The sequence below is a fragment of the Panthera leo genome, chromosome B1, assembly GCF_018350215.1.
Source record: "Panthera leo isolate Ple1 chromosome B1, P.leo_Ple1_pat1.1, whole genome shotgun sequence".
Classification (NCBI taxonomy): domain Eukaryota; kingdom Metazoa; phylum Chordata; class Mammalia; order Carnivora; family Felidae; genus Panthera; species Panthera leo.
This window is the reverse complement of record NC_056682.1, coordinates 66,871,596-66,894,316: the sequence shown is the minus strand read 5'-3', so window position 1 is coordinate 66,894,316 and position 22,721 is coordinate 66,871,596. Positions and strand designations below refer to the sequence as shown.

The 22,721-nt window shown below is 36.0% G+C and overlaps 1 long non-coding RNA gene across 2 annotated transcripts in view; it reads left to right on the top strand.

Annotated features, from left to right (window-relative positions):
* Positions 1 to 12,420: 12,420 nt before the first annotated feature.
* Positions 12,421 to 22,721, top strand: part of LOC122217744 — a 198,308-nt gene continuing 188,007 nt past the window's right edge. For both annotated transcript variants that reach the window (XR_006201652.1, XR_006201653.1), the window contains exon 1: positions 12,421 to 12,507. This is a non-coding gene — a long non-coding RNA (uncharacterized LOC122217744). The remainder of the gene's footprint in view (positions 12,508 to 22,721) is intronic.

Here is a 22,721-nt window from a genome sequence, read left to right as displayed (position 1 = left end):
GATGAATTAAGAAATAAGTGAATTAAGAAATAAGTGAAATGCAAAATAAACTAAATGCTGTGATGGCAAGGATGGAAGAAACAGAGGAGAGAATGGGTGAAACAGAAGACAAAATTATGGAAAATGATGAAGTTGAGAAAAAGAGGGAAGGAACATTTCTAGACTGTGAGATGAGTATCAGGGACCTAAGTGATTCAATGAAATGAAATAATATCCATATAATAGGAGTTCCAGAAGAAGAAGAAGAAGAAGAAGAAGAAGAAGAAGAAGAAGAAGAAAAGAGAGAAAGGAGCAGAAGGTTTTTTTGAACAGATTATAGCTAAAACTTCTCTAATCTGAGGAAGGGTGCAGGCATCCAATCCAGGAGGCACAGAGAACTCCCTTCAAAATCAACAAAAACAAGTAAACATCATGACATATCACAATGAAACTGGCAAAATACAAAGATAAAGAGAGAATTCTGAAAGCAGCCAGGGACAAACAGGTTTCAACATACAAGGGTAGACACATAAGGGTAGTCACAGATCTGTTCACTGAAACTTGGCAGGCCAGAAGGGAGTGACAGGAAAATTCAATGTGCTGAATAGAAAAAACAAAAAAACAAACAAAAAAACCCATACAGTCAAGAATCCTTTATCCAGCAAGATGTCATCCAGAATATAAAGAGAGATAAAAGCTTTCCCAGACAAACAAAAACTGAAGGAGTTAATGACCACTACACCAGTCTTGCAGAAGATCCTAAGAGGAACTCTGTGAGTGGAAAACAGCCAAGACTACAAAGGACCAGATAACACAGTGACTCTAAATTCTTATCTTTCAAAATTACTCTGAATGTAAATGGACTAAATGACCTAATCAAAAGACATAGGGTATCAGAATGGGTAAAACAAAAACACGATCCATCTATATGTGGCCTACTAGAGACTTGTTTTAGATCAGAAGACACCTGCAAATTGAAACTGAGGGGATGGAGAACCACCTATCATGCTACTGGATATCATAAGAAAGCTGATGTAGCCATATTTATATCAGACAAAATAGATTAAACAAAATTTTTTTTATGTTTATTTTTGAGAGAGAGAGACAGAGCATGAGTGGGGGAGGGGCAGAGAGAGAAGGAGACACAGAATCTGAAACAGATTCCAGGCTCTGATTGAGCTGTCAGCACAGACCCCAATGCGGGGCTGGAACCCACAAACCGTGAGAACATGACCTGAACCAAAGTCAGATGCTTAACCAACTGAGCCATCCAGGCGCCCCCAAACAAAATAGATTTTAAAACAAAGACTAACAAGAGATGAAAGAGATGAAAGGGCATTATATCATAATTAATGGGTCTATCCATCAGGAAGAGCTAACAATTGTAAATGTTTGTGTCCTCAATGTGGAAGAACCCAAGTATATAAATCAATCACAAACATAAGTAAATGTATAGATAACAAGTCTGTGATTGCAGGGAACTTTAAACTCCACTTAACAGCAATTGACACATCATCTAGGCAGAAAATCAACAAGGAAACAGTATGTCTCAGTGACACATTGGACTGGATGGACTTAATTGATATATTCAGAACTTTTAATCCAAAAGCAGAATACACATTCTTTTCAAGTGCACATGGAACATTCTTCAAAATAGATCATATCCTGGTTTATGAAAAAGTCCTCAACAAATATAAAAGGACTGAGATCATACTATGCATATTTTCAAATCATAACTTTAGAAAACTAGAAATCAACCACAAGAAAAAAAATTGGGAAGCCTCCAAATATATGGAGGTTAAAAAAAAATCATACTACAGAATGAATGGGTCCACCAGGAAATTAAATAAATGAAAAAATATATGAAGTCAAATGAAAATGAAAATACGATACTCCAAACCCTTTGGGATGCAGCAAAGGCAGTCCTAAGAGGAAAATATGCGATCCAGGCCTATCTCAAGAAGCAAGAAAGGTCCCAAATACAGAAATTTATCTCACACCTAAAGGAACTAGAAGCAGAACAACAAAGAAACCCTAAAGACGGCACTAGAGGAGAAATAATAAAGATTAGAGCAGAAGTAAACAATATAGAATCCAAAAAAATATATAGTAGAACAGATCAATGAATCTAACAGCTGGGTTTATTTTTTAATTAATTTATTTTTTAATTTACATCCAAATTAGTTAGCATATAGTGCAACAATGATTTTAGGAGTAGATTCCTTAGTGCCCCTTTCCCATTTAGCCCATCCTCCCTCCAACAACCCCTCCCGTAACCCTCAGTTTGTTCACCATATTATGAGTCTCTTCTGTTTTGTCCCCCTCCCTGATTTTATATTATTTTTGTTTCCCTTCCCTTATGTTCATCTGTTTTGTCTCTTAAGGTCCTCATATGAGTGCAGGCATATAATTTTTGTCTTTCTCTGACTAATTTAACTTAGCATAATACCCTCCAGTTCCATCCATGTAGTTGCAGATGGCAAGATTTCATTCATTTTGATTGAAACAGCTGTTTTTTTGAAAAAAATAAACAACATTGATAAACCTCTATCCGGACTTCTCAAAAATAAAAGAGGACCCAAATGAATAAAAATCATGAATGAAAGAGGACAGATCATAGCCAACATCACAGAAATACAATTATCGAGGAACACTATTAAAAATCATATGCCGACAAACTGTACAACCTGGAGGAAATGGACAAATTCCTAGACACTATCAAGACTCAAAAGGGAAGAAATAGGAAATTTGGACAGACCCATAACCAGTGAAGAAATTGAATCAGTTATCAAAAATTTCCCAACAAATAAGAGTCCTGGGCCAGATGGCTTCCCAGGGCACTTCTACCAGACATTTAAAGCAGAGCTAAAACCTATCCTTCTCAAGCTGTTCCAAAAAATAGTCATGGAAAGAAAGCTTCTAGACTCACTATGAAGCCAGCATTATCTTGATTCCCAAACCAGACAGAGACCCACTAAAAAGAAGAATTACAGGCCAATATCCCTGATGAACAAGGATGTAAAAATTCTCAACAAGATACTATCAAATCAAATTCAACAGTATATTAAAAGAATTATTCACCACGATCATGTGGGATTCATTCCTGGGCTGCAGGGCTGGCTCAATTATCACAAATCAACCAATGTGATACATCACATTAATAGAACAAAGGATAAGAACCATACAATCCTATCAATAGGTGCAGAAAAATCATTTGACAAATAATGAATTCTTTCTTAATAAAAACCATTAAGAAAGTTGGGATAGAAAGAAAATACCTTAACATCATAAAAGCCACATATGAAAATCCCACAGGTAATATAATCCTCAATGGGGAAAAACTGAGATCTTTTCCCCTGAGATAAGGAACACGACAAGGATGTCCACTCTCACCATTGTTGTTTAACAGTGTTGGAAGTCCTAGTCCCAGCAATTAGACAATAAAATGAAATAAAAGGCATCCAAATTGGCAAAGAAGAAGTCAAACTTTCACTTTTTGCAGATTACATGATACTCTACATGGAAAAACTGCTAGAACTGATACATGAATTCAGCAAAGCCTCTGGATATAAAATCAACGTACAGAAATTGGTTGCATTTCTTTACACAGATAATGAAGCAACAGGAATAGATATCAAGGAATTTACCCCACTTACAATTGCACCAAGAATGATAAAATACCTAGGAATAAACTTAACCAAAGAGGTAAAAGTTCTGTAAGCTGAAAACTATAGAAAGCTTATGAAAGAAATTGAAGAAGATACAAAGAAATGGAAAAATTTTCCATGCTCATGAACTGGGAGTACAAATATTGTTAAAAAGTCAATAACATCCAAAGCAATCTACACGTTCAATGCAATCCCAGTCAAAATAGCACCAGAATTCTTAACAGAGCTAGAACAAACAATGTAAAATTTGTATGGAACCACAAAAGAACCTGAATAGCCAAAGTAATGTTGAAAAAGAAAACCAAGCCTGGAGGCATCATAAAATAGGACTTTAGCATATATTACAAAGATGTAATTATCAAGACAGTATGGTATTGGCACTAAAACTGACACATAGACCAATGGAATAGAATAGAGAACCCAGAAATGGACCCACAAATAATCTTCAACAAAGCAGGAAAGAGTATTCAATGGGGAAAAGAAAAAAATAATCTTCAACAAAGCAGGAAAGAGTATTCAATGGGGAAAAGAAAAAAAAAACACAGTTTTTTTAGCAAATGGTGCTGGGAGAACTGGACAGCAACATTCAGAAGAATGAAACTGGACCACTTTCTTACACCATACACAAAAATAAATTCAAAAATAAAGGAAAGACCTAAGTGTGAGACAGGAAACCATCAAAATCCTAGAGGAAACAATAGGCAGCAATCTCTTTGACTTAGGCTGCAGCAACTTCTTACTTGGCATGTCCCTGGAGGCAAGGGAAATAAAGGCAAAAATGAACTATAGGGATGTCATCAAGATAAAAAGCTTCTACAAAGTAACAGAAACAATCAACAAAACTAAAAGGCAACTAACAGAATGGGAGAAGATATTTGCAAATGACATATTGGATAAAGGATTAGTATCAAAAATCTATAAAGAACTTATCAAACTCAATACCTGAAAGACAAATAATCCAGTGAAGAAATGGGCACAATGCATGAACAGACATTTTTCCAAAGAAGACATCCAGATGGCCAACAGACAAATGAAAAGATGATCAACATCGTTCATCATCAGGGAAATACAAATCAAAACCACCCTGAGATACAACTTCAGACTAGTCAGAGTGGCTAAAATAAACAACTCATGAAACAACAGATGTTGGTGAGGATGTGGAGAAAGGGTCACCCTATTGCACTGTTTGTGGGAATGCACACTGGTGCAACCACTCTGGAAAACTGTGGAGGTTCCTAGAAATCTATCCAAAGGATACAGGAGTGCTGATTCATAGGGGCATATGTACCCCAATATTTATAGCAGCACTATCAATGATAGCCAAATTATGGAAAGAGCCCAAATGTCTATCAACTGATGAATGGACAAAGAAGATGAGGTATGTGTATACAATGGGATACTACTTGGAGGTGAAAAAGAATGAAATCTTGCCATTTGCAACAAAGTGGATGCAGCTGGAGGGTAGTATGCTAAGTGAAATAAGTCAGTCAGAGAAAGACATGTATCATTTGTTTTCACTCATATGTGGAATTTGAGAAACTTGACAGAAGGCTGTAGGGGAAGGGAATGAATAATAAGTTACCAACAGAGAGAGGCAAACCATAAGAGACTCTTAAATACAGACAACAAGCTGAGGGTTGATGGGAGTGAGACACTGGGGGGGGGGCGTAGGGAAAATGAGGGAAAATGGGTGATAGGCATTGAGGAGGCCACTTGTTGGGATGAGCGCTGGGAGTTGTATGTAAGTGATGAATCATAGGAATTTACTCCCAAAGCCAAAACTACACTGTATACACTGTGTGTTAGCTAACTTGACAATAAATTTTTTTAAAAAAGGAAACTACAAATTAAATGTATTTCAAGTATAAATGTATTAATTCCAATTGAAATTAAATCCATTAACTCCATTAATGATATAATACTATATTCCAATTAGAATGTATAAATTTTATTTTTTTTTTTCAACGTTTTTTATTTATTTTTGGGACAGAGAGAGACAGAGCATGAACGGGGGAGGGGCAGAGAGAGAGGGAGACACAGAATCGGAAACAGGCTCCAGGCTCCGAGCCATCAGCCCAGAGCCTGACGCGGGGCTCGAACTCACGGACCGCGAGATCGTGACCTGGCTGAAGTCGGACGCTTAACCGACTGCGCCACCCAGGCGCCCCTAGAATGTATAAATTTTAAAAGGCTCACTATGGCAAGTATTGGCTAGGATGTGAAGTAATTCAACCTTTGATACATTGCATATGAGAATGTGACATTGTGAAATGCCTTCAGAAAGCAAAATTCTACACTAAAATATAATGACATAAAGATCAGTGGTCATCTTGTGATGGGGACCTTAAAGAGGTAAGTGGTAATACAAATGTAAACAAACTTTTGGGGGTGTTGGATATGCCTATTATCTTAACTGTAGTGATGGTTTAGTATGTACTAAAAATTAAATTGCACATTTTAACTATGTGAAGTTTAATTTGTGTATTAAACTTTTAATAAAACCATTTTTAAAAGAAAAATGTATAGAACTACACAGTTTGTAATTCAGTTTGATTATGACTCAAAGAAAACTTGAAATAGTAATGGCTTAAACAAATGAGGATGTTTTTATATTTTTTCCTCCCAAGATAAGAATTTCAGGATTCCAGGTTTCATTAATGTTGTGGGCTTCTTAGTTTTTTTCTGTTCAATTGTTATTAGTGTTGAGTGTTTTCCTTATAGGCTCAGGAACGTACCTCTACTTTCAGTAATCAAAAGCATGTCATAAGCAATTTGAAAGAGAAAAGTGAAAAAGGAGAGAAGCCTGTACTACTCGACCTTATTTTAAACAGGCTTTCTCATTTCTGTATGGCTCTTTGGCCAAAATTTGTCTTTTGGCAATCTCTCTCAAAAGAAAGTCTGTGATATATAGTTTTCATTTTCTTTGTTTAGCTTTACACATTGCCTTTCCAAACTAAATTGAAGTTTTTATAGTTTCTATTATTAATGAAGAAGACTAGAATGGATATTGGATTGATATCTAGCAGTATGTGCCAGAGGCACCAATAGTCCTTTTCATAAGTAGGTATAGATACAAGAAAGAGAAAAGTTCTCAAGATTAGCAATTGTAAAGTGTATGTAGTATGATTCCTGGGGAATCAAATCCTGCATATTCTACCTCCCCACCTGCCTCATCCCTGACAGTAGTACTAGATATACGTACCAGACAGAGGAGAAATGACTATGTGAGATGGGGTTGAAGAAAGAACAATGTCTCACATAGCCTGCTATTGTGGAGGATAAATGGAGCATCTACATCCAAATTAGTAGACAACAAAGGACCCCATGCAAAAAATGCAATCTCCCAATCTTATTTTCTATTAAAAAAAAAAGCCAGAAGACACACAGAAGAGGCATACATAGCTTTTCCATCTAGTGCCCAAAAACATTTCGGAGATCCGAAGGAAAATACCAAGTAAGATGATTAAAAAAAAACCCAAAAATTCATCAAATGAGCAGGTACTACCATGGATTAGACAAGAAATTTGACAGATGTGAGAAATCATGAACATTGAAATCGAAATGATTTTCATTAGCTCTTTTTTATTTGTTGGTAAAGTGGAATGTTTTCTCACTGGGTGTTAAATATTGTCTAAAGTCCTAAGAAATATCTTAAAATATATAATGTATTCAATATTAAAAGGTATTTTTTGGAAATGTATAAAAAACGAATTTTCATTATCAAAGAGAATATAAACAAGCTAATCAATGAAAAGGTTAGAGCCAGGCTGAAATTATACTATTTATAATCTATGATTCTATTGAATTTATGCCAATGCATTTAAAAAAGCATTGTAAACAAGAAATTTTCCAAGGGATCATAAATTATCCAAATTGGACCAAGAAGAAGTAGAAAGCCTGAGTAACTTTATACTTATGACAGTTTGAAAGATAATCAAGGATCTTATATTTGAGGTACAGATGATTTTATAGATGAAATTTGACAAGAATCATTAATGGATAGTTCCATATTATATAAAATATATTTAAAAAAAGATCATCAGTTCAACCAGACAAGATAGTCAATAAATTTAACTACTTTTGAAATGTAAATACAATCAGGGTGTGATAATTTAAGAAATTAGAGAATTGTCATACATAGTTATGTTTCTTACTTTCAGCAATAGCTTGAAGCAATGTTAGCTAGAAGCAAAAATATTCATTTCTACCTGAATGAACACGCATTTATTGCAGTTTGCTTAACTCTAAAAGGGCAAATGGACTTCGAGACAAGTCTGAGTCTAGTTCTGCAGGATAATAAGAGCTATAACCTTATTTTCTCTTGAGCTGAAAAAATAGGTGTAATAAGAAAATATACCTGTTTCCAGAATGAATTACCTATAAAATTATTTATTCTTTTCCTTACAGGTAATTAAAGATAGAAATTTCTGTAACTAGTGTCAATTTATAGTTGGAATTAAAAATAACTGTGAAGTTTACCAGTCTTATTGATAACAAGTAGAGCCTTATAACAGACTAAGTCAAAGAGAACTCATAGCAAATTTACTTAGTATAGCAAATATTATGAAACCTGTGTTATATCTTTTAGGCCTAGAGGGGAGAAATATTGTCAAATCTCAAAAATTTAAGAACAGAAAAATAATTAACAGATAACACATTGACTATTGGAATGGATACCTTTTTAAAGTTCTTAATGCAAATGTAGGTTTCTTTTTCTAGTAGAACCTGATGACTGGTAAAAATTGGTTCATTTTCCAATTTTATAAGTGTTTGAAATCATTTTCCAAATTGCTTTCCCAGGTAACCTTACAATCAGCAATGCAAGAGAAATGCCATTTTCCCACATTGTGTCCATTTTTGGTATTATTAGACTTTGTGTGTGTGTGTGTGTGTGTGTGTGTGTGTGTGCGCGCGTGTGTAATCATAGTATGAAAATTAAATCAGCACCACTTCTACTTTCCTGTTTTAGAATACCTAACTAGATGAGCAATTTTCTGCATCTTTAATGTCAACAAATATGAATTTTTTTAGTCATACAATTTAACTAGTTTTCTATTGGTTTGTAGGTAGTAGAAACTATTTGAAAAATATATATTTTGTACACTCTGAATATCAATTCTTTGTTGAATTTTCCAGATATAAATCTATCATTTCATATTGGGCTTTGCATTTCAGTTTAGTTTTTCATACATTTGGTCATGTGTTGTTGTTGTTTTTCAATGTATTTATTTTAAGGAAGATTAATTTGTAACTTTTCTTCTTCTTTCTTTTTTTTTTTTTTTTTTTTGATAAACAAGTAAGTACTTTTAATATAAAAAATCCTACAAATCAATAATAAAATGTTGAATGCATCACAGGGATAAAATAGGCAATAACACAAAATTTAAATACTACAAAAATTGCTGTTTGAGAATTTTCTGTTTTATTTTTAATATTTTTTGTCTTAAAAATGTATAATGCTGAAAATGTAAACAAAATACACTTTTTTTTTTCAACTTTTTTTTTTTTTAATTTTTTTTATTTTTGGGACAGAGAGAGACAGAGCATGAACGGGGGAGGGGCAGAGAGAGAGGGAGACACAGAATCGGAAACAGGCTCCAGGCTCCGAGCCATCAGCCCAGAGCCTGACGCGGGGCTCGAACTCACGGACCGCGAGATCGTGACCTGGCTGAAGTCGGACGCTTAACCGACTGCGCCACCCAGGCGCCCCTAAAATACACTTTTAATAGCTGTGGACATTATGTGAATAACAACACTGCTTGAGACATCGCACCCCACCGGATTCACCAAATGGCTTACTCTTTAAAGAACTTCCCCCTACTTGCTCCAAGATGAAAAGAGGCTAGTTCCTTTTCTCCCCATTGTTTAACTACTTTTATTATTACTGTTGATGTTGTAAAACATTTAACATAAGATCAACCCTTCTGACAAATTTTTTAGTGAACAATACATTATTGTTAACTCTAGGCCCAATGTTGTACAGCTGATCTCCAGAACTTATCTTGCATAACTGAAACTTTTTACCTGTTGAACGACTTCTCCTTCTCCCAGCTCCAGGCAAATACCATTCTTTTCTCTGAGTCTGACTTCTCTATAGGTACCTTCTAAAAATGGAATCATTCTGTATTTATACTGCCGTGTCTGGTTTATTGCATTTAGCATAGTCCTGCAGATTCATCCATGTTGTCTTATATGGCAGCATTTCCTTTTTTTAAAGGTGAATAATATTCTACAGTATGGATTTACTACATTTTCCTTATTCATCCATCCACTGATGGACATTTGTTTCTTGGCCACTGTGAATAATGCTGAACATGGCAGTGCAGAAATCTCTGAGATTCTAATTTTAGTTCTTCTGGATATATACTCAGAATGGGATTGCTGAGGTATATGGTAGTCCTAGTTTTAATTTTTAAGGAAACTTCATACTTTTTCCCATAGCAGCTGTACCATTTTATATCCCCATCAACACTGTGTAAGGTTTCCAAATTCTCCATATCCATAACCAACACCTGTTAGCTTTGGGTTTTTGTTGTTATTGTTATTCTGTTCTGTTTTCTATAATAACCATCCTAACACATGTGAGGTGATATCTCATTGCAGTTTTGATTTGCATGTCCCTGATGATTAATGATGTACAGTGTCTTTTCATATACTCGGATATTTGTACATCTCATCAATCTTTATTTCTGCTTTTTAGTACTTTTTAAAAAATTGCCTAAGATGAATTTAATCCTTTGTATACTTTTCCTAATACTTTTCAGTTTTTTTCTTCATAAGTCAGCTTTAAATACACCACGAATTTGCTTTACACATGGAACATAATGGGGTTAAGAGTATTAAAGGTAAAGCACTTCATAAAGTGTCAATACAGGAAAAGTACAACAAGTATGTTGTCAATATTATAATGCAAAGTTATACTCACAGAAATAAGCATAAATAAAGAGAGTGGGGCAGGAAAGAATTAAGTGATATAGGGATAGATTAAAGAAAAGCTGGCTGTCCATGTTAACTGAAGAAACAAGGAGAACAGATACAAAAGTGAAGACCATTTTCACTGATGCTGGAACTCACATTTGTTTTCACATTTTTAAGAGCTCAGAAGTTAGGATGCATCCTACAATCACTAGTTTGTATCAGTTTATTTGGCAGTATTTTCTCTTTCTTAATAGTACACAAAATATAGTAAGACTTACAGTTAATGGCACCTTTAGATTTGATGAAACACTTTAATAAGATTTTCACTGAGCTGTAGAGAACACAGATATTTACATTAATGGGACTCACTGCCTGCTAAATAGGATGAACGATTAAAGACTCATAGTTACATTATGGCAAAGTATCAGAGGCGCAAAAATGAAGACAGAATCGTCTCAGACACCAGAGATAAAATCAAGCAAAAAGTAAAGAATTATACTAATGTAATAATTTTCATCAATAACACTGGAAAATAGTAAATGAACACTTTCCAAGTTAAAATAAAATTATAGTTTTGGACAGAGAGAAGGCCATGTGAGGACACAGCAAGATGGTAGCCATGTATCAGCCAAGGAGAGAGGCCTCAAGAAAAACCAACCCTTCTGGCACCTTGATGTCAGACTTCAGCCTCCAGAATTGTGAAAAATACATGTTTGTTGTTTTGCCACCCAGTTTCTGGTATTTGTTAAAGCAGCCCAGGCAGACTAAAGCAGACTTTGACATAGAGAAATGGGGTTCTGCTATAACAAATACCTAAAAATATGAAAGCAGCTATGGAACTGGATGATGGGCAGAGGCTGAAGAATTTTGAGGTGCATTTGACTAAGGACTATCACTGGATAAAGAGATTATAGGATTACACAAGTGGAAACATTGTAGCTTTGACTAAAGGGCATAGACACCAAAGAAGTGGTGGAAGGCTCTCAGACTTCTGGGATTCTATAGGACTACACAATAGAGCTAGTTACCTGAGAACTAGTTAGCTGTGATCCTTCAAGAAAAGGGAGAAAGACCTCAAGGTGTCTCACAGCTCAGCAAGGCTGTCTCCTCCTCCTTTTGAGAAGGTGGAGCCATCTCCTGGGGGCAGGCTGTTTTCCACCAGTGCCTATGAAGCAAGGTGGGGACCACAGCAGAGACACGTCTCACGCCCCAGGGGTAACACCACCCACAGCCAATGCCACGCCCACACTAAGGTGTCCAGTTCCCTGGAGGACTCTCTTTGGTCTCTCCTTGGGGTCTGCGGCGAGACGCGAGAGGTGAATGTGGCTGAGCTGGGGATTTGCTGCCTGTACACTGCCAGGAAATGTTTTGGTTCGCAGAGAAAGTCCTCTTTGTTCTACAGCAGCTCTCCCTGGGTGCCACTCAATACCCAGATCCCCAAAAATCTCTGGGGCACTCAGCAGTCCTACTGACCTTGCTTCCTCCAAACCCACCAGGATCCCGGGAGCTTTTCTGGAGGCGGGATTATTCAAAAAGTAGGCCGGCCCCAGCCTGCAGCCGAAAGTCCTGAAGGGAGTCCGTGAAGGATGGGAAAGGTGGCGTGGCCGCCGCCATAGCTCTCGGCGAGGCTGTAGGTCTGGCGTCGGTTCAGCGCTTCTTGGCGGTGCTAGCCGCGGCAGCCATTCCGGGGGCCTGCTGTGGATGGGGACAAGCCCAGGACTGTCCAGGGAAGCCAAGTGGGCCCCAGGTGCAGCCGGACCTCCTTCCCCTGAGGCTCTGAGCTTAGATCCCCGGATGACCATGACAGACTAGGTGTCACAGTTGGAGGGACGTCACTCCACAAGAGGGGGCAAGAGTGGCCTCACTAACTCAACGTCGCCTGTGAAACGCGCCCATGATGACCTTTAGCCGGGTGATTTGGAAACTGCATTTCCACAATAAGGTAGGCGATGTTGCCAGTTACGGTGTGGGTGAATGGACATCGCATCCTGAGCTTTTCCCAGGTTATAAGCAGATGGTTGCTCCCCTCGCCCGGTGGGCCGCCAGCCAGTCATAGCTCCTCTCTGCCCTGCCGGGGAGGGGTGGGGGGGGCAGGAAACAAAAGGCATTCTGGGAAGGACCGAGTGCTCAAGTTCAGGGGAGTGGAGGTGGCTTGACACCTTTTCCCTGGGTCAGGGACATGGGTCCTGCTGGCTCCGCAATTGATCCGCAGCTCCGAGGACTGGCTACCCCTGTTCAAACCTTCTGTCACTAAGAATGTCACCCAGGACATAGCCAGCCTCCAGGGGCATGCACACCTTTCCAGGCCTGGCCTTAGCCGGCCCTGCGGCTTAACCCCCAGTCAAGTACAACCTCAGCCTCCAGTGTGCCCCTTTCCACCAGGAACCCTGTTACTATTGCTGGACTGTAGACCTCATGTCTTGGGATGTTGCAGTGAGTGAGGTGTTCATGCCTTTCGTTTTCTTGGTAAAAGGAAAGATCAGCAGCTGCACCCAGGCTTCCGGTTAGGTGATAGGTAGCTGATGTTTCCATACACGCTGCATATAATTTTAGCCAAAAGACGAACCTCTAGGTTTTCTAGCTGCCTTGTGTGGTTTTATTGAGAATAGAGGCATAATGCCTTCAGCTTTTGAGTGTTCATTAAAGCATGTGGACTTGCAATGGGAACACTGGCCTGTCCAGTCCTGCACCCTCCGGTCTTTGGGGCTTCTTGGGCTTTCATCTGCCCGCCCTTTCCAGGGTGCCCTGAGTCTCTTCCTGACCCCAGCAGGCTCTCTCATGTCCCCATGAGGGCTCCTGCTCCCGCTCCCTCAGGGCTCTACCCTTTTTTGTGCTGCTCCTTATTCACTCTGATCTGACAACACGGAATCCCTGTCTACCTTTTAGTATATTGCATGAATGGAAGGCTCACCACTGAGCAGTGGATATTTGAGACATAGATTTATCTATTCTCTTTTGGATTATTCACAGTACTTAATACAGTACTGCATTATTATAATTGTGCACATTTTGCTGTGGTGAGTTAAGTTTCCAGTATTAAGCAGGTAAAAGCACAGAAGGCTTAATTAGAAGTATGGAAAGAGTGCCAGTGTTGTAAAACCTGACAATGTAATAATCATAACCAAAGTAACACAAACCAAAAGTCTATGCAGATGTGAGAGGTAGAGAAATTTAGTGTATTCTGTGTATTTTTTTGTGGTAACTTAAAAAGCATTTTATCTAAATAATTTTAAAATTAAGAAATAAAGGAAAAGATGTGCATGATTCAAAGCTGTGCAATTAATCATCAAATAACTAAAAACTGAAAACTTTAAAAATAGTTAATCCTGAAAAATAGGACCTGAATCAGGGGACGGAGGCTGATAACTTCTTTTTGTTTTAATATCCTATTTTTAAAATCGTTGTCACTCGTACATAAAGCAGAATTAAAGGAGAGTTGTTAATATTAGGGAAACAAAGGTTTCCTTTTTATTTTTTACCCCGAGTTTGTTAATTTAACTTCAGGTTATTTCTTTTCATATATGTACAAATATTTTACTTATTCTTTTTACTTCACAACCCAAACTTTTCTTTTTTCCTAATTACTTAAGGAAAACACATAATTTTAATTATAATTTTGTTTTGCAAGTAACCCAGATAATATCTCAATCAAGTCTACAGCCTAAACAATGAAGTACATTTCAATTACATGAAAATTATTAAATGAAAATAGGCATGACATCAAATAAGAATCATTAAGTACTTTTATAATTTTCAGTTAACTTGTATCTAAATATTTATTCTGAACTGCTTTCTCTCTGGGAAATAATGCTCAAAATAAATTCAAAATTCAATCAGTGAAAACATTTCTTTTTTATTAAACCAGAATTTTGTAGAGATATTTTTCTTTGAGTTCAATGGTGAGATATAGTACATAGTTCCTATCATATTGTATATGGATTTTATGGGCTGACTTCTATGTAAAAACTAGCTCCAGAGAAAATCTTTCTGAATATGAATCAGCCAAGTTAAAAATAGTATTTGGATCAAATTCATATCTGAATCAGAGACAGATTTTTCTTTTCCTGCTTCTTTAAACATAGTTTCATTCAACCTAGAACCCATGTATTATAGTTTTACATTTTATTTCTAATGACAAAGTGTAATATTACTATTATACCAGAAAAGAGTGAATAGTTTCTTTCTAAAATGTGTATGTGTTGCTATAATTGATGTTATATCCTAGTGATTAAAATAAAATAGAAATACATGAATTAAGGCTCAAGCAACTAATTTATAGAATTTTCAGTAGAAAGTGATTAATATAATATGCATTGCCTAAAAGAGCTGAGCTAGAGTACAAAGAGACTATGATAATGGAATATTTTTCCTGTGTGCAGACATAAATATTTGTATTCTGCCCACACATTATTTTGAACAACAATTGGGAAAAACAGACAGTTATGCGCTAATATAATTAGCATATCCATGTCTGATGGATAATACTATAATTGATTATATAAATCACAGAAGTATATAACAGGATCATAACTACTGACAATTATTTAGGTTGAAGGTGAAACAAAAATATAATTTTAGAAATTACATAAAATGCCAAGTTATTTTAAAATATTTGCTATAAGGAATAAATTATATATGCTGGACTCTATGTCAGTGAAGGATATACTAAGTAGCAAATATGTTTACATGAGTGAATAAATAATATTGTTTTAACATTTTATTGTCAGAATGAGTTCTTTTCCTTTACTACCAACTGAATAATTCAACTTTTTTTGAAAATAATTTTTATCATTAAGTATCAGGATTTATCTAGTTTCTGATTTAAAGAAATGGTCCCAATATTTCAGCCATAAAGAATGGTATTTGCTGTGAGATACTGGTAACTGCTGTTTAGTAGATGAAACATATAGAGAAAAGCTTATGAATGGCAGTAGGCATTATGTGTTTGTTTTTCTTTTTTCTTTTTTTTTTTAGTAATTGAGGTAATTAGTGTTTTTATCCTCTAATCTGTTACATCGGTAGAGTTTTCTTTTCTTTTCTTTCTTTTTCTTTCTTCCTTTTTATTTATTTATTTATTATTTATTTATTTATTTGAGAGAGAGAGAGAGAGAGAGAGAGTGAGTTCGAGTGGGGGAGAGGCCGAGAGAGGGGTAGAGAGAGAGAATCCCAAGCAGGCTCCCTACTGTCAGTGCGGCGTCAACAGGAAGCTCGATCTCAGCAACTATGAGATCATGACCTGAGCTGAAATCAGTAGTTGGACTGACTGAGCCACCCAGGCACCCTTGATAGAATTTTCTAATTTATATCTGTCTTTAGGGTTTTTTTGCATCTATGGTCCTAGGTAGGTTTGCCTTTAAACCCCACTGTTGTGTCTCTTGTCTCTTACTTACTCATTTGATGAGTTTTTACATGTGAATTGATGATTGGCTGAGCTGGGAGTATCCTATGAGGCTGGGTTGAGGATTTTTTACTTCATAGAGATTGGTTTTTGGTTCTGCCAAGTACTCCAAATAGTTCCCACTTAACAACAACAACAAAAATCCCATTAAATTTTTTTTAAATTAATGTTCCTAGTTTGGTTTCAGTGGGTTTTACCAACAAATAATCTCAAACCCCATATCATTATAAGTATAGGCCGGTATTTACAAATTCTTATATTAAAACAAAGCAAAACAAAACAAAACAAAAAAACAAACCTCTATCTAGAACCCAAGCAAAGCAGACATGTTTTTATATGTATGTGTCTCCTTTTGCTAGAAATGCAGATTCCCCGCCCCCCCCCCCCCCCACTGTCCTTTTACTGAGCCTGTGTTTTTGGTTTTACATGGGAATAGAAATGAGTTTGTATTCTCTGTTCCTTTCCTTCTCACTTTGCACGAGCCCAAACCCTTGCCTTTTGTTGCCGATGTGATTCCTAAATCCCAAAGCTCTATATTAGGCAAATACTTTGAATGTAAATGTGGATCCATTGCTTGATTATTCATATGTTCCCGGGCTATGTATTTCATTTGCACAGTTGGGAATTTCCATTTATAACTTCTGTGGTTTACCTGGTATTCATGTTAGCACAGATGCCCTGTTTCCCTTTCTTGAAATTCTGTATATTTACCTGTCTCAATTGCATAGCGTCTGAAAAAATTGCCACAGGTTCCTTTATGGCAAAATCAGAGGAATATTTTCTATAAATATTTATAGTGGCATTACAGTATCTTTCCTTAAGATGATTTGCCTCGTCTTCAGTCACTGGGTTCTGGTTTTGAAAACTACATTACTTGTATAAACAGGATAATGAGTTGTTATTTTTCATGGTGGTAGCTGACATATTTACCTTCTCATTGACTTTCAATTTTATTTTGATTATATTGATTAAACAACCTTCTACTTGGCTGCCTATCTATGCCTCCTGGAATATTATGAACTACTAAATGTCAATATATTGTCTTGAGAGTCCAGACACAGTGCTAGTAGCCTCCTCAGCCATCCTGCATATGAGGAATTAAAACATTCTTACAACTTAAGGTAAAAAGTGTCATAATATGAACACTGCCATTCTGTAATGCTATTATCCATGTTGAAATTAGGAAGCTCGGTTCAGGGAAACATCTTCCATTGTTAACTGTGGCTAGAGGATGGCCATTACCAAACTTCTCAAAAGATGTTGGTATCTTCTCACTAGTGCAGTCCTTATTACCTAATAAAGGGAATGACCTCTGGGCCTTTCCAAGGAATATAATTAGTAGAAATTTGATATAATAAGAACATAATAAATAGAACTGCAGTTATTACATAGTAAATCCATTGTTACACTAAAGATATACTGACATCTCAATCTCATTTAGTATAGGGAATCATTATGTTCATGGTTCAAGGTGATATTACAGTAGTATATTTGCCTAGCTCTGACTTTCCTTGCCAGAACACTCAATTTTTAGCCAGTAGTAAGTCCATTTTTCAGTGTATTATTCTTTGTCTCGCCTCATGTTATTCCTACTCAGATCTAACTCCTTAAGACACATCTCTGTTCAGGTTACCCAGGTTCCTTCTAACACATATTTAATGAACTATTTTCCCCCATTTATGGTAAGGAAAATAAACTCTTTATTATTTTTATTATTTTTGAGAGACAGAGAGAAAGCAAGCGGGGGAGGGGTAAGAGAGAGGGGGAGAGAAAGAATCCCAAGCAGGCTCCATGCTGTCAGCGCAGAGCTCAATGTGGAGCTCGATCTCATGAACCATGAGATCATGCCCTGAGCCAAAATCAAGTCAGATGCTTAACCAACTGAGCCACCCAGGCTCCTGAGATCCTTTTTTTTTTTCTTTTCTTTTTTTCTGCCACAGAAGCCATATTCAAAATTAAAATGATGCTGTGTTCTCACCGTGGTCATCACCACCAAAAAATAAGTGTTGAATATCCTGACAAGAACAAGCTTTGTCACGTGAGGTATCTACTTCAGATGGAGTCACTATGCAGCCTGCAGACAAAGAAATCTGCTTTTCATTTTATTTATTTATTTATTTATTTATTTATTTATTTATTTATTTATTTTCAGTAAAAGGAGAATGGATGTTACTGTTAGCCAGGGAATTTCAAAGGATTTGAATATTTAATTTCCCAGATTTGTGTACTCAGAGGCTATTTTCCTAGGAGTAGAATACCCTCTCCTACCTGATGAGGGAACAAACTTAGATATAATGTAAATCTCATAACTTTATTCTTCGTCCTTTGTAATTAGATCCTGAAGCTGCTGTTCAGCAGGGTCTGACCATTATCTATAGAATATAAGAATTTCCAATGAAGCATCATAAAGATACTCTAACTTTCACAGCATGATTTAAATTGCTAATTAACACTTCTGGACCTAAGGGTTTCTTTTTGCAAAGCTCCAAGTGCCATCAAAAGCAGGTTTTCTACAGGACAATTATCATTGCCACTCTACTATTCAAGTACAATAGGCAGTCCCCCCCCTCCGCCTGCAAAGTATTAACTTTCACATGAACTTCATTCCACTTGACCACAGATAAGTGTTGTGTGGTCACTGCAAAGCACAGGTTGACTTCCACCCTAATTACAGCCATAAACAAAGATTCTCATTTCTTATATAAAAGTGGGAAAGTTAACTCCAAAATAAGATTCTGGCCTCTTGTGGTATCAAGTGTGTTAGCTCTGATTTCCTAGGGAAGAGGGCTGAGGCAAAATATATGTACTACTATATGTATGCTTCATTTGAGGCATTTCTTGGATAAGGAAAACTGAAATGAAAACACAAAGTAGAGGGAGCAAATACAAGATGGTACTTTCACCAAGCTTTCACAAGGAAATACAGACTAGGTTAATGCATCCATCAGGGGAGAATAAGACTACTTTTCCACTTCCTTTGTTTCTTCTTTTCATGTTTCTATTTTGCCTCATGGTGTGTTAACTGTGTGTGTGCCTGTCATGTGTAACCAGGCCCAAGACACCTTGGATGTAGCCATATCTCATGCCTCATGGGGCAATGCCTCATCTGAATTGGGAATTGGTGGGAGGATCCATTTATTCTGTCAGTCTAGTCAACGAAAGCAGAGTGACAGAGCTACTTAAATGCCCACTGAAGCAGCCCTGATGGAAGCTGTACCAAAAGCTAAGCCCCAGTGTTGGGGAATTAGGGGCACTTGATGATATTAGATGAGGAGACAAAGTTGGTTATAAATAGGGCTCACCAGTGAGCAAGTGGGAGAAGATCAAAGGAACAAGTGGGCACACTGCACTGAAGGAGGGACACAAATAAATCTAGTACAATCCTGCTTTTTTCTCCATACCCAACTTAAAAAATATACTTTTAATCTCCGCATATATATTTTCCAACTTCTATTTTCATGTTTTCTGTATACTTTTAAATGTATCTCTTGTAAACAACAAATTGGTGACTCATTATTTTTGTGGATTTTAAAATCTCCATCTTTTAATTACTGTGTTTGAACCAGTTATACTCAACATAATTACCGTTATTTTAGGACTTGTTTCTAAGATGCTAGTTCATATTTCCATTTACTGTACTTTATTTTTTCTATTTTCTTGCCAGCTTTGAAGTGTATGTTATTATGCACATAGTTGTATATGTCAGCTTTTCTGCTGCTGACTACAAAGTAATATATTTTGTAATTCTTTAGTTAAGGTTTATATTTGAGGTATTTTTACCCCTGTTGATTTATGAAATTAATCCAAATATGAATTTCTGAATGAAGACAAGAAGTAATATGGTCTCACATTATTTTGTCTTCTCTCTTTCTCCAACACCATAGTGATATTTTCTACAATTTTACATGGACTTTTGTGAATGCATGTTTTTCTATTTGTTTGGTTCTTTGATTATATTCAATTTACATATTTCCTCCAGCGTCATCTATATTATTCTTCCAATTTTCAACCTTTCTTCAAAATTCCTTTCAGGTATGCTTTTTGGTAAACAAAATAAGAGAACTTAACTAATAATATCTTTATTGTACTTTTCATTAAATTACAATTTAAATTGAGAATAAAGGTTTCATAATTTGAAAATTCTGTTCCACGTTTATAGCCAGTATGTTTGTCTTGAAGATTCTTTGCCCCTCAGTGTGGTTTTTGGTCCATAGTTATTTCAAATTTTTCAAATTTTTAGTACAGAATTTTCTTTTGTATCATGTTTGGCATACTGAATCCTCTCAATGTGCTTTCTTATATCATTCTTTGATTATGTGAATATGTCATCAGTGATATTTTCTCCATTCCATTTGTTTCTCTTTCCTTCTGGGACTCCTATTATCTGGGATATTGATACTTACAATTTTCATGTCTCAGCATAATTTTATTTAATTCATTTATTTCTTAAACTTTCTAAGGTATTTTTGGGAGTTCATCAGTCTAATTCTTCAGCTCACTAATGTGGTCTTTCATGCATATGTTCTCCTCTTTGGTTTATGATTTGTCTATTTAAACGTATTCTCCCTTGCAGCTCTTATTTTCTGTTGGTTCTGTTTTATGAAAATTCATTACTATGTCATATCACCAATATGTTTCCTTACTCTTTTACAGTTAGTTTTTATTTTCTTAAAGGTAATTTAAATACAGCTGTTTCAGTAATTCTACTTTATTTGGTCATCTCTTTCAGCTCTTATTTCTGTTTTATAGCAGTTCTCTTTTTTTAAGAGTGGGCTCATCTTTCCCTGGTGCTATCAGTCTCTCCCTGTGGTAATGAATGCTGGTGATGGCATCCAAACCACATGCTCTAGTGTATGATGCTCTTGCGAATTTAAGAAGAAAGAAGAGAATGTGGGGAGAATGGAAGTTCCAGGCATTTATAAAATCACATTGACTGCCTATGTTGCCACTCTACCATGTATTTATTTTAGTCCATTTATTTATTCTAGTCAGGAATATCTCTTTGATTCAAAGAAAGAACTGCAAAAGCAGCAGCAACAGCATAATAATGAATGGTTGCAGAGCCTATGCTGTGGGACAAGCACCTGTGTGTGTGTGTATGTGTGTGGGTGTATTCACTTAATTCCACAGCAACCATATGGAATATACACTATCGTTAGCCCACTTTACAGAGAAGAAAACTGATACAAAGAGAAGTAATGATTCCTGAGTCTGGCCCAGAGTTTTGGCACTTAACAAAATTTTTCCCAGTTTTCAAATTGTAACCATAATTTAAATATTAATGACTGCTATAGTTATACCATACAAGTTTTGTTATTTTCTATAAAAACCCCTAGATCAATATGTTAAAGTTAATTCAGTTTTGTGAATTCATTTTCTTAAAAGGTTGATTTCAATAATCTGGGAGTTTCATTTGTATCGTATTGACAGACAATAAGCAGACAAGGTGTTTTACAAGAAAAGAAACATGGAAAAAGTCTTAACGTCACATATTTTATCTTACAAAAATAAAAGTTATCAAAAATTTTGTAAGAGCAAAGAATGCTAACATATTAAAAATGCAGTTTTTCAAAAGGGAAGAAAAGGGGAATGAAGACAAAAAGGAAGGAATTTTAGTGGTAAGGATTTTTTTAAATAAAAGAAAAAAGGAAGAATGTACACTTGAAAATAAAGTGGAAAATGAGTTTGATTTGAAGTAACATCATTGCATCATACTGAAGAGAAGTAAAACAATGCAAATTAGATATATGTCATTGCATTCAAAAGAACATTTCTTCACAGAGGTAGCTGAATGTAGAGTCTATTCTTACCTTTCTTCTAAACAGCAAGTCAACAAATGACAGAAGTAGAAAATGAATAGGACTGAAAAAGAGAGAAATCACAATAAGAGATGCGTTATCAGGATTAATTATTATTCAACTCAATTACTTGATTTACTGTAAAAAAAAAGCCCTTAAAAACCATCATTTTATGTGTTCTGTATAATCTTTTTGGAGTTTGTATTGGTCAATATTCTGATGCAAAGGGTGAGTTCCACTCTAGATAATTTGAATAAAAAGGATGTATTACAGCATGCCAGATTGCTTATACAACTATGAAGATGCTGAATAGAAAACCGTAGGATGAGATTCTAGAATCTCAAAGCTATACTTCAGAATCAAGCTGCTAAAGGAAGTGCTTCTCCTCATGATCAGGAAGCTGCTAGTAAAATCAGGAGGCATCTTTTTTAGTATGTATATAAATAAGGACTGCCTTAATCTGGTATGCTAAATTAGCTATAGGTACTGGTTCCAGAAAAGCATCACCTCAATTGCAAAATCAGAAAGTTTACACTATAGCTTCAGGGTTCGGTGGGGAGATGTGTGAAGTAGGTGGAGAGCATTGGGTACAAACTTTTAGTTATAAAATAAGTAAGTCACAGAGATGAAAAGTAGAGCACAGACAATATAGTCAGTAATAATGCAATAACATTGTATGGAAATGGATGGTAACTTACTGTGATGAGTGTTGAGTAATGTATAGAATTGTTGAATCACTGTGGTGTACAGCAGAAACTGATGTAACATTATATGTCAACTGTACTTCAGTAATTTTTTTAAAAAGACCATAAACAACAGTCAACGTAACTACATAGATAAAAATAAGGGTCAGTATTTTATTTAAACAAACAAAAAAAGCCATTTCTGCTAAATCAGCAAGCCTCAGAGATTGATTTTAGCTCCAGACCTATGCCACATTTGCTCTACTCCACATTGATG